Source organism: Dermacentor albipictus, chromosome 10, assembly GCF_038994185.2.
Source record: "Dermacentor albipictus isolate Rhodes 1998 colony chromosome 10, USDA_Dalb.pri_finalv2, whole genome shotgun sequence".
Lineage (NCBI taxonomy): Eukaryota > Metazoa > Arthropoda > Arachnida > Ixodida > Ixodidae > Dermacentor > Dermacentor albipictus.
In genome coordinates, this window is record NC_091830.1 from 43049163 (window position 1) to 43057498 (window position 8336).

At 42.0% G+C, this 8336-nt stretch overlaps 1 long non-coding RNA gene across 1 annotated transcript; it reads left to right on the top strand.

Annotated features, from left to right (window-relative positions):
• Window positions 1-1884: 1884 nt before the first annotated feature.
• On the top strand, window positions 1885-8336 carry LOC135914851 (uncharacterized). Its single transcript, XR_011509005.1, has 3 exons — window positions 1885-2511; window positions 3070-3106; window positions 7928-8336. It is a non-coding gene; the product is annotated as an uncharacterized lncRNA (long non-coding RNA).

Genomic DNA, 8336 nt, shown 5'->3' on the forward strand with positions numbered 1-8336 from the left:
TCATAACATGCGACACATTGTTCATAGAGGTTACAATACACGCACCAGAGTCACATTATGTAATGCATTTCCTGTAACTACAGTCGAAGTACTCGGGTACAAAATTTTTCATTGATGCTTCAAAGTCGCAGGCCGGTGTTTCTTGCCCTGCAGTTGGCCAATACTTCTCAGAAATCGACTGTTTTCACTCGGAAACAAGCATCTTTACCGCTGTAGAACACAGCAAGATAAAAAAAAACTACAAAAAGGAATAATATGTGCAGATTGATTGGGCGTCGTCAAACACTTAGTCTTTCTACAAAGTAATAAAATCCTTGCTTTACTGAAATGTATGCAATGATATCTTTGTACATATCTCGTCAACATATGCTATGCTGGGTACCAGGCCACAGAGCCATCGAAGGTGATAATCTTTCCAACTTTATAGCTACATCGGTAACCCCAAAAGAAAGTAATTCTGCCATTTATGCCCCTGTCATAAATTCAAAAGCCCTTCCTACGCAAAAAATAGAGGGACCGTTAACAACGTACCTCGAACAACGAAATACCAAATAAGCTTCACCTCATTAAGCAAGACCTTGGAAACTCGCCACCAATAACAAAAATACGTCCAACTAAAGTTATTTTTGTTGTCTTAGAATAGGCCGTACGTAAGGCACCGACTCGGATTTATTGTTCGATAGTGTGCGATAAATATGTCAAGACGTTAACAGTCTGTCTTGTGTTGTCAGCGTGCCGGAAGTGCAAATTAAAAGAAAAGAGTACTTTACCCTCGCATTCAATCACCATATTCACTTCCACCCGGCAATGTTTATAGGCATTGATGCACTATTTGACAATAAGTCAGTTTCAGCGTTTTTACGTGATGTTGCAGCATTGCATGTTACCAGCCCAAGGTATACGCAGCACATCGGTCCATTAGGGATGCTGGTACGATAACGTTTTTGTTAAACACGAACTTTGTATTCAAGGGCTTTGTATACCCCAGTCTTTGTATTCAAGGGCTCGCTGGAGAGGTACAAGTGCTACTGCTGCCCCCATGCTTAGTAGGTCATCCTTTATTAATAGAGCTTTTGTGATCATACCACACACCTTCATAAATTGTCACTGTTTGAATACTTGCAATTTTTACCTACTTTACAGTGACTGAGATTCAGGCCTTTTTACACCTAAGTAAAATCTACCTATCGCAATTCACTATCCATCTTCACAAACCAATGGCACGACACCAGCACTTGAATTGCGCTCTTTCGCCATATCTGGCCTTTACGCCACTGAACACTACACATCATCATCCTCTTCACATATCGGAGTCTAGCTCTGCTCGTGCTTGCAGTAAATATGCTGCAAACTACCACCGTCAATATTCCAACATGAAGGACAGCTACGTAATAAAGGAAATAAATCTTCATATACGGCATTATTTCATTCGGCATGCAAGTCATTTACCAAGATAGTTTAGATGAACTTGCCATCCTCTGGTGGGGTGAGCATTAACAGGGATGTAAAATTCCTCGAAAACAGATCGCAGGCTTCATTGCAAAGGGAACTTGTAGATTTCAGCAATATTTTAATATTGTGGCACCTCTAGGCGAAGGGGAAACGTTGACCAACGTAATGCAGGCGCAAGGCACTGGCAGCTTGCAAATCACCGAACCCCAGACCCAGAAAAACATAGCTTCCGTAGGCGTTAAAGCGTTGAACGTAATGTATCCTGTTTTCAGTCCTCCGACAATAGGCGTGACGGAAGAATGATCGACGCTGTGTGTCAGCACCGCCAGTGTGTCTGCGCCGCTTCCGCGACTGGTGTAACTGGCGATCTCTTTTCCTTCCGCCAAGGACTTCTGTAACTTACACAAACGATACCGCACTCGCTGGCGTCCCTTCATTGTTATCAAATGGGGCAGAGGGAGTCAGTGTTTCAATGTTACGCTGTGAGGAGGCGTCGACGTTCCTTCGATAAAACGGGCTACCACTTCTTCATCAGCAGGTCAATTTCGCACGCCACTCTCGGCAATAACTTGCGTTCTCGTTGCAACGCTAACCGCTTTATTAGTGCTACGTTCACCGCAGACGCTGAAATTCTGTTTCACAGTTTTTCTGTGATTCCAGTAAACTCATTTTGGCGTCCGAAATTAGGCTTCAATCATCGTCTATGAAAGATGCGTTCAGTCGCTAGAAAAACAGCTGTTCCCAAGAAGCGCTCACCTCAAGTAACACAATTCATTGATCTTCAGACTAATCTTAGGAACCGATAGTACTGATCCGGCGAAAGACGAGTTGATGTGGGAGGACGAGCAGCTTTTCGGCGTTCGCTGCGAACGCCCACACAATTTCGTGAGCTTCATGGAGAGAGCCAGGATTGCACAGGATGTGTCACGACAACTGCGTGAGCGGAAGAAGCAGAATCTCACATGCGGATTATCGCTGCGTTGGAAAATTGTGTTATTGGTCTTTTTGATCGCTGCCGGTTCTGCATCAGTGGCCTTGCTTTTTCTGCCTGGAAGTCAGGTGAGCCGGGCTACTTATTTTTCTACTCCATGCTTAGTTGTTGCGTCCAAACGGTAACAATTTCTTCCCGTAAGTTTCGCGGGCAATTATGCATGCAGCGCGCCTTCTTTGTTCTTCATAAGAAATTGTTATTGCATTTTTATTGTTTCTGACAGTTATTGTTCTTGAACAAAAGGCAGACGAATTCTTAAATTTTGTGTTACGTCTATTGCTGTGTTCTGAAACTTGAAGCACATTACTTATTCAAGCAAAACATTGGAATTTCAGATTTTGTGCTTTAATCTTACACAACATAAAAGAACTAAGTTCATTTAATTCAATACAGAAGTGGTTTAAGATGTCACTACCAATAACGTCCCCTGATATGTTGTTGAATGAGGGAATATACATTTCGCTATCAGCATTACCGTCTGAAAGAACCATTGGTGATGTAGGCGACTATGGCTGTAGTTAATGCGTGCAATTATTAGGGGATGTTCAACATGTGCGAACAATGCTCACTCGCATGCCGATTGCAGGGATATATTTGAATACGATACGTCGTTTCTTTCTTTCCAGCCGTATTCGTGTGATGAAATAGCCGCAGCATATTCTGGTGAGCTTATTTCTGTGTTTGATCGTTTGCAAAGTGAATGTGTTCATTTGAGTGTGCGGGGGCATAATATTACCGTTACATTATATCTAAGCACAGCAACATTTCTAGAATATTGAAAGTGTCAATAGAATTCAATGTCGCATGTTTACAACGAATGCTTAGACTTTCCGTGCATGGAATATCATCTATGCAAGCATTTCGCAAGCAGGGAAAGAATGTAATAATTTCACGATAAAACTACACGAACTATACAGGTTGCCAAAGCTACACAGAAAACCTAAGGATTATAATGCACTGGGTACAATCGGATTCTTTAGCCGTAAAAGAGAAGTGCTGACTGCCATTACAATTAGTGAATGGATTTTACCGCCTATTATAAAAATTATTATAGCGTTAGGGTGCATTTATTAAGAAACCTGTTACGAAAAATTCTGCTTTGATCTGGTTAACTTGAAGTTATTATCAACTGAGGCTCAATTCATCACCATTATTCGCGAGAGACCGAATTGTAGCTTCGACATTTACCGGATCGATGTGAGATACGACTGCGATGACACTAATGACAGCGTTCTGAGCCCCATTCTTGGCCTTTACGTAAGCGGCACGATGATTCAACCAAGCTAAACGCGAGCAACATGTGGCCTCTTCGAAGCTTGCGCCAACACGAGCTGCACGAACACACCACCCGAGCTTTCATCGTTAGGGACGACACTTGATGCTTTCATCCATGGTCGACATCATGTGGTTTTTAAGAAAACTTGGTTAAATTGCTTGGATTACTTGGATTACTTGGTTAAATGTTAGCCTTGCAAGAGCTGGAAGGTGAGTAAGCAAGAACTATTGGTTTAGCGTGTTTCGAGTTTTCCAATTTAGTTCTTTTTCTCTACAACGAGGGCGTTTGCAATACTTTCATGCATAAGCATACCGGCCTACCGGGGTGATGCTAAATATAAACTTAACTGCGCATATTTTATAATATACTCGATATAAATCACTATGACGATGATATTTGAAATGACAGATGGATTACTACCACAGCACATCTGAATTACTTGTACCAAATTTGGTTTTGGAGTTTGACTCCTTGTAAATATTAGTGCCGCATGACATTATGCGTGGTTACCTATGATACCACAACAAGGATGTGTATGTTAAAAACATCAGCATAATGCAGCGGTCTATCGGAGCAATGAGGCGAGATCAATAAAAATGAAGTTATCCGCATAGAGAGCCAAAAGAAAATGTGAACATCGCTGTTTCATGCCTCTGAATAGGAAATCGCGAAAAAGCACCGCCAGTCGCTGTCTTTTATAGAAATTAGGGTTTCTATTCGAGCGTATTACAATGACTCTTAACTACCTCAGTTGAAAACAACCTGTTCTCACTTTTCTTTCTTCCCATTGGCCGTAATCTGCAAGCATGATACTTCTCGACAGAATACGAAACATTACAGCATTGCTCTTCCGTACGAGCTTCAAAAGGTGACTTTCTTGAAATGTGTGTTTTGGCGCTGTTATTGTACCTATGAGGAGCTTGCGCCCACCATCACACTTACAAGGTGTTTGAGGTTGGGAAAACTCCTCTGCCGGCCATAGTTTTGACATAGCTTAAATGGCGTGCAGTGCGGCTCTGTCCAGCTCAGGGTAATACGTTTATGCATGTGCTAAAACTTATAAATACTGGAAACACATCAAGTGCATGTCTCACTATTGGTTAGACTGTCCATATCATAGGCATTTTATAATTTCGGTCAACACGTAATTGAAACCAAAGACTGCTTTGCTGGCGTTTAGTGCACGACAACATTGTAACTATTCTCCTGTGCTAATTTTCGCCAAATATGCCATTGAGCTTGCAGCGTAGCGTATTAGGAATGCTGTGCATACCCATGAAAGAAGCGCCGTGCTAAATTTATATGTACTTATAATGACTCTTACAGTGGAGCGTATTGAATACAGATACTCAATAAAATAACAAACATAAACATTGTCGGTGTCTGTGCAGAGTGGCGTTTTTTCTCCAACGCGCTCCTGCCTACAAGTTGGCCCATTGACCTCACCCCTTTCAGTATTATCTTTGAGCTATTTGAGCTTTTATTGCAAATTTCTCATTTATGCTTGCTGGCTTTTTCGTCTCACATGCATTGAACACACGGAGAACTGATCCGAATGCTTCCGCTCGTGCAATCAGTGCACAATTTCAGCACATATATGGGACTCCTTGGTTCTGCCTATTTTTACCGCAGTGGGACCTAGGCATCTTCATTGTGGCAGCCTTTTCGATTCAGGTTGAATTTTCGTGTGCTCTACGGCGCTGGCTGCTCCTAAATTTGCTTGAAACTTCACGGGGATGGTTGAAAGCACATGTCACATCCGGAATTGCGCTTGTTGGCACTAACTAGCTTTGCCCAAGAGAGATCTACAACACATACACAAATAGCAAAAAGAAAAGTAGCCATGAGTTAACCAAGATAATTGCATAATTAGTGGAGAGGAGTTGAGTTCGGCTCAAACTAGTGGAAATAGGTCTTGTCAGACGCTGTGATATCCCTTTTTCGTTTTATCACATTTCAGCTAAAGGCACGGTTATCTGCTACTGTGCTTCCGCTTTCTATAGCGTAACTTGCTTTTCGTATTCTGTGGTTCTAACTGCAATGTAAAATTGAGCATCACCTAAACGTAACCGCACATTGTAAACGTTTTACACTGCTAAGGGTCCAGGATTATGCGACGGCTATTGTTCAGTATCGAGGCTGCAAAAATATTGTACGAGACAGCGAGCTGAGGCATCAGCAATGATAAGACGGCGTAAATGGAAGCTACAGATTAGTTCTGACTAACTGGTGGGCACCATCATATGGGACAAGTGTTTGTCACCAATGCTTAATATAACCTAACTTATGAAGCTTTCGCCTTGCCTGCCGCAGCTATAGCTAGGTGAGCTTGCCATACGAAGTCACCGAAAAAAAAAACTGCATTTGTTTCCATCAGAGGCACGATCTTACTCTTGAAGGGAGAGGTTGTCAGTCATGGAACAATATAGAGCGCATTTATACACCCGTAAGAGTGTTATGAAATTTAGAGTTTAATTCTTGGGGTTGTTGTAATCATAACGGGAGAATGCGCTTTTCCAGTTCACCTTCTTTTTCACGCATACAGTGTGAAGGATGGTGGTACTGTTGCATAAATACTTAGTGTTTTAAAGCAAGTGAAAAAATGTAGCCATTGCAAATTATTTTACAGTAATCGGAATATTGCTGTTTTTAGTGATGTACACTTCAACAACTTATGTAATGTATATTCTAGTTTAAAACAATCTAATCTTCAAACCCTTAGTGTAAGCAGCCATAAAGAACATTTTGAGGCTGTTCCATGACTTGTAGATCAAGAAAGGAATTTGGCATACAATGGTCCATGCATTTTTCACGCCCAATATTACATCCACCTACTTACGCTTCATTTGACGCAAACCGCCCAACATGTCGTGAGTGCACTGGAAGACGCCAAGGATGGCATCATAAAGCCTTGATGGGCAGGTTCTTTGGGGCTGCGGCGAATTGTCGTTGTGCGATATATAGCAAATAGTTAGTGTTTTACCCAGGACATTACGAAATATACATCTCCGCAAACTGGAAGCTGGAAGTACACATCACATTGCATCTAAACCCCAATAATTGCACAGACAGTGTGGCACGCAAGTAATTATGAGCCGTACAAGTATATATGTTTGCGCAATTAGTGAACATTTCCCTAATTCGAATTTTCTCAGCGTGACAAATTCACGATAAGCAGTGCAAGTCACATTTTCATCTTGTGAGTAAACCTAACCGAAATTGTTTTACAAACTGATGAATGTGAACGTGCTGTGCCCATGTTTTTCAGAACGTGTGCCAGAAAAACTAACGCAAGGTATTTGAAATATTTAAATAATAGCTTTGTGCAAATATTCAAAATGTTCAATACGAATTAAATACCTGCTGCTCTTTGACTCCTGCTTGTCATGGGGGAAGTAGCCCAATATTAGTTTTTTAATTATATAAGGTCGAAAGGCTTGTTACGGTCTCCAGAGAGACAAAACTTTGGATGTCACCACAGTTCTAAATGATTCTGCTAGAGTAGAGCTGCGGTTGCTGAGAAAGAGCACCAGATCTTGAGCGATTGATCGGAGCAGTTAATTTGTGAGAGGCCCACTTTTGGGCTGCGTCTATGTAAATTTATTCCTGTCTATTTCTTGACTTACCCCGGGCTTGCATTGCTTTAGAACAATGCGCGATGCTTTGTTTTATAGTTCGGCTTCAGCACACACAATGAATGTGGTAATAGGCTGTGTTTAGTTGCTACCTTGCTATCAGTGGCATTGTTCCCCTGAGGATTGAAATGAGTTTTTTTGTCATTTACAAGGAGCTAAGATGTCCGAACGTTTTGAGAACGTCATTACATGCACGTTTCAATGTATGCGGGGTGTTTCTTTTCAGCTGCGCCAAGTCTTTAAAGTTCGCCTAAAGCAGTATGCACAATTCTAACCTTCATCTAACTACTCGATAAAGTGGTACCGTTAGCATGCTCAGCAATAGTATTGTGTAAAACAAAGTGTTCGTGCCAGGTTTCTGATTTCGGTATCCGAAGCTACAGAAAATTTTCTTAGGCTGCCAGCAGTGAGATTTTAGTGAATTACCTTTTCTCATTGAAGTGTTCGCCTTCGCATCACAATGTGCCAAAAAAAAAAACCTTCGTTGCATGCCTTGAGTATGAGTGATCCTGCAGTATTCTATCATTATTGCTTTGAAATATAATTTTTGTTTCTGTCCCTCTTCTTCTTCAGACCTAGTTGCGCCTTTCGGCATTACCATGGTCTCCCTGTCACCGTCTCAAGCGGTACTCCGTTGGCAACCTCCACCGGAAGTGTTTGGCGTCCTCACTGGATATACCGTAGAGATATGCGACACCTTCGAGCAGTGTGACACCGATGAAAACGTGGCCGGTTGCTTCGAACACCACACTTCTGAAGCATGGCTCAAATTTGACACCACTGCCGACGCACCATACTGCGCGTTAGTGATCGCCAACATTCAGTGCGGTGTCACCATCATCAGCAGTCGTGCAGCCGCACTGGAAATCAGGACTGCATTGCTTGGTTAGCACAATAGACCTGTGTATTCCTGGAAGATTTTCCACCAATGGCTTTGACTATGCCCGACGCATTGTAAACTTTGTGGATTGAATAGAAACGA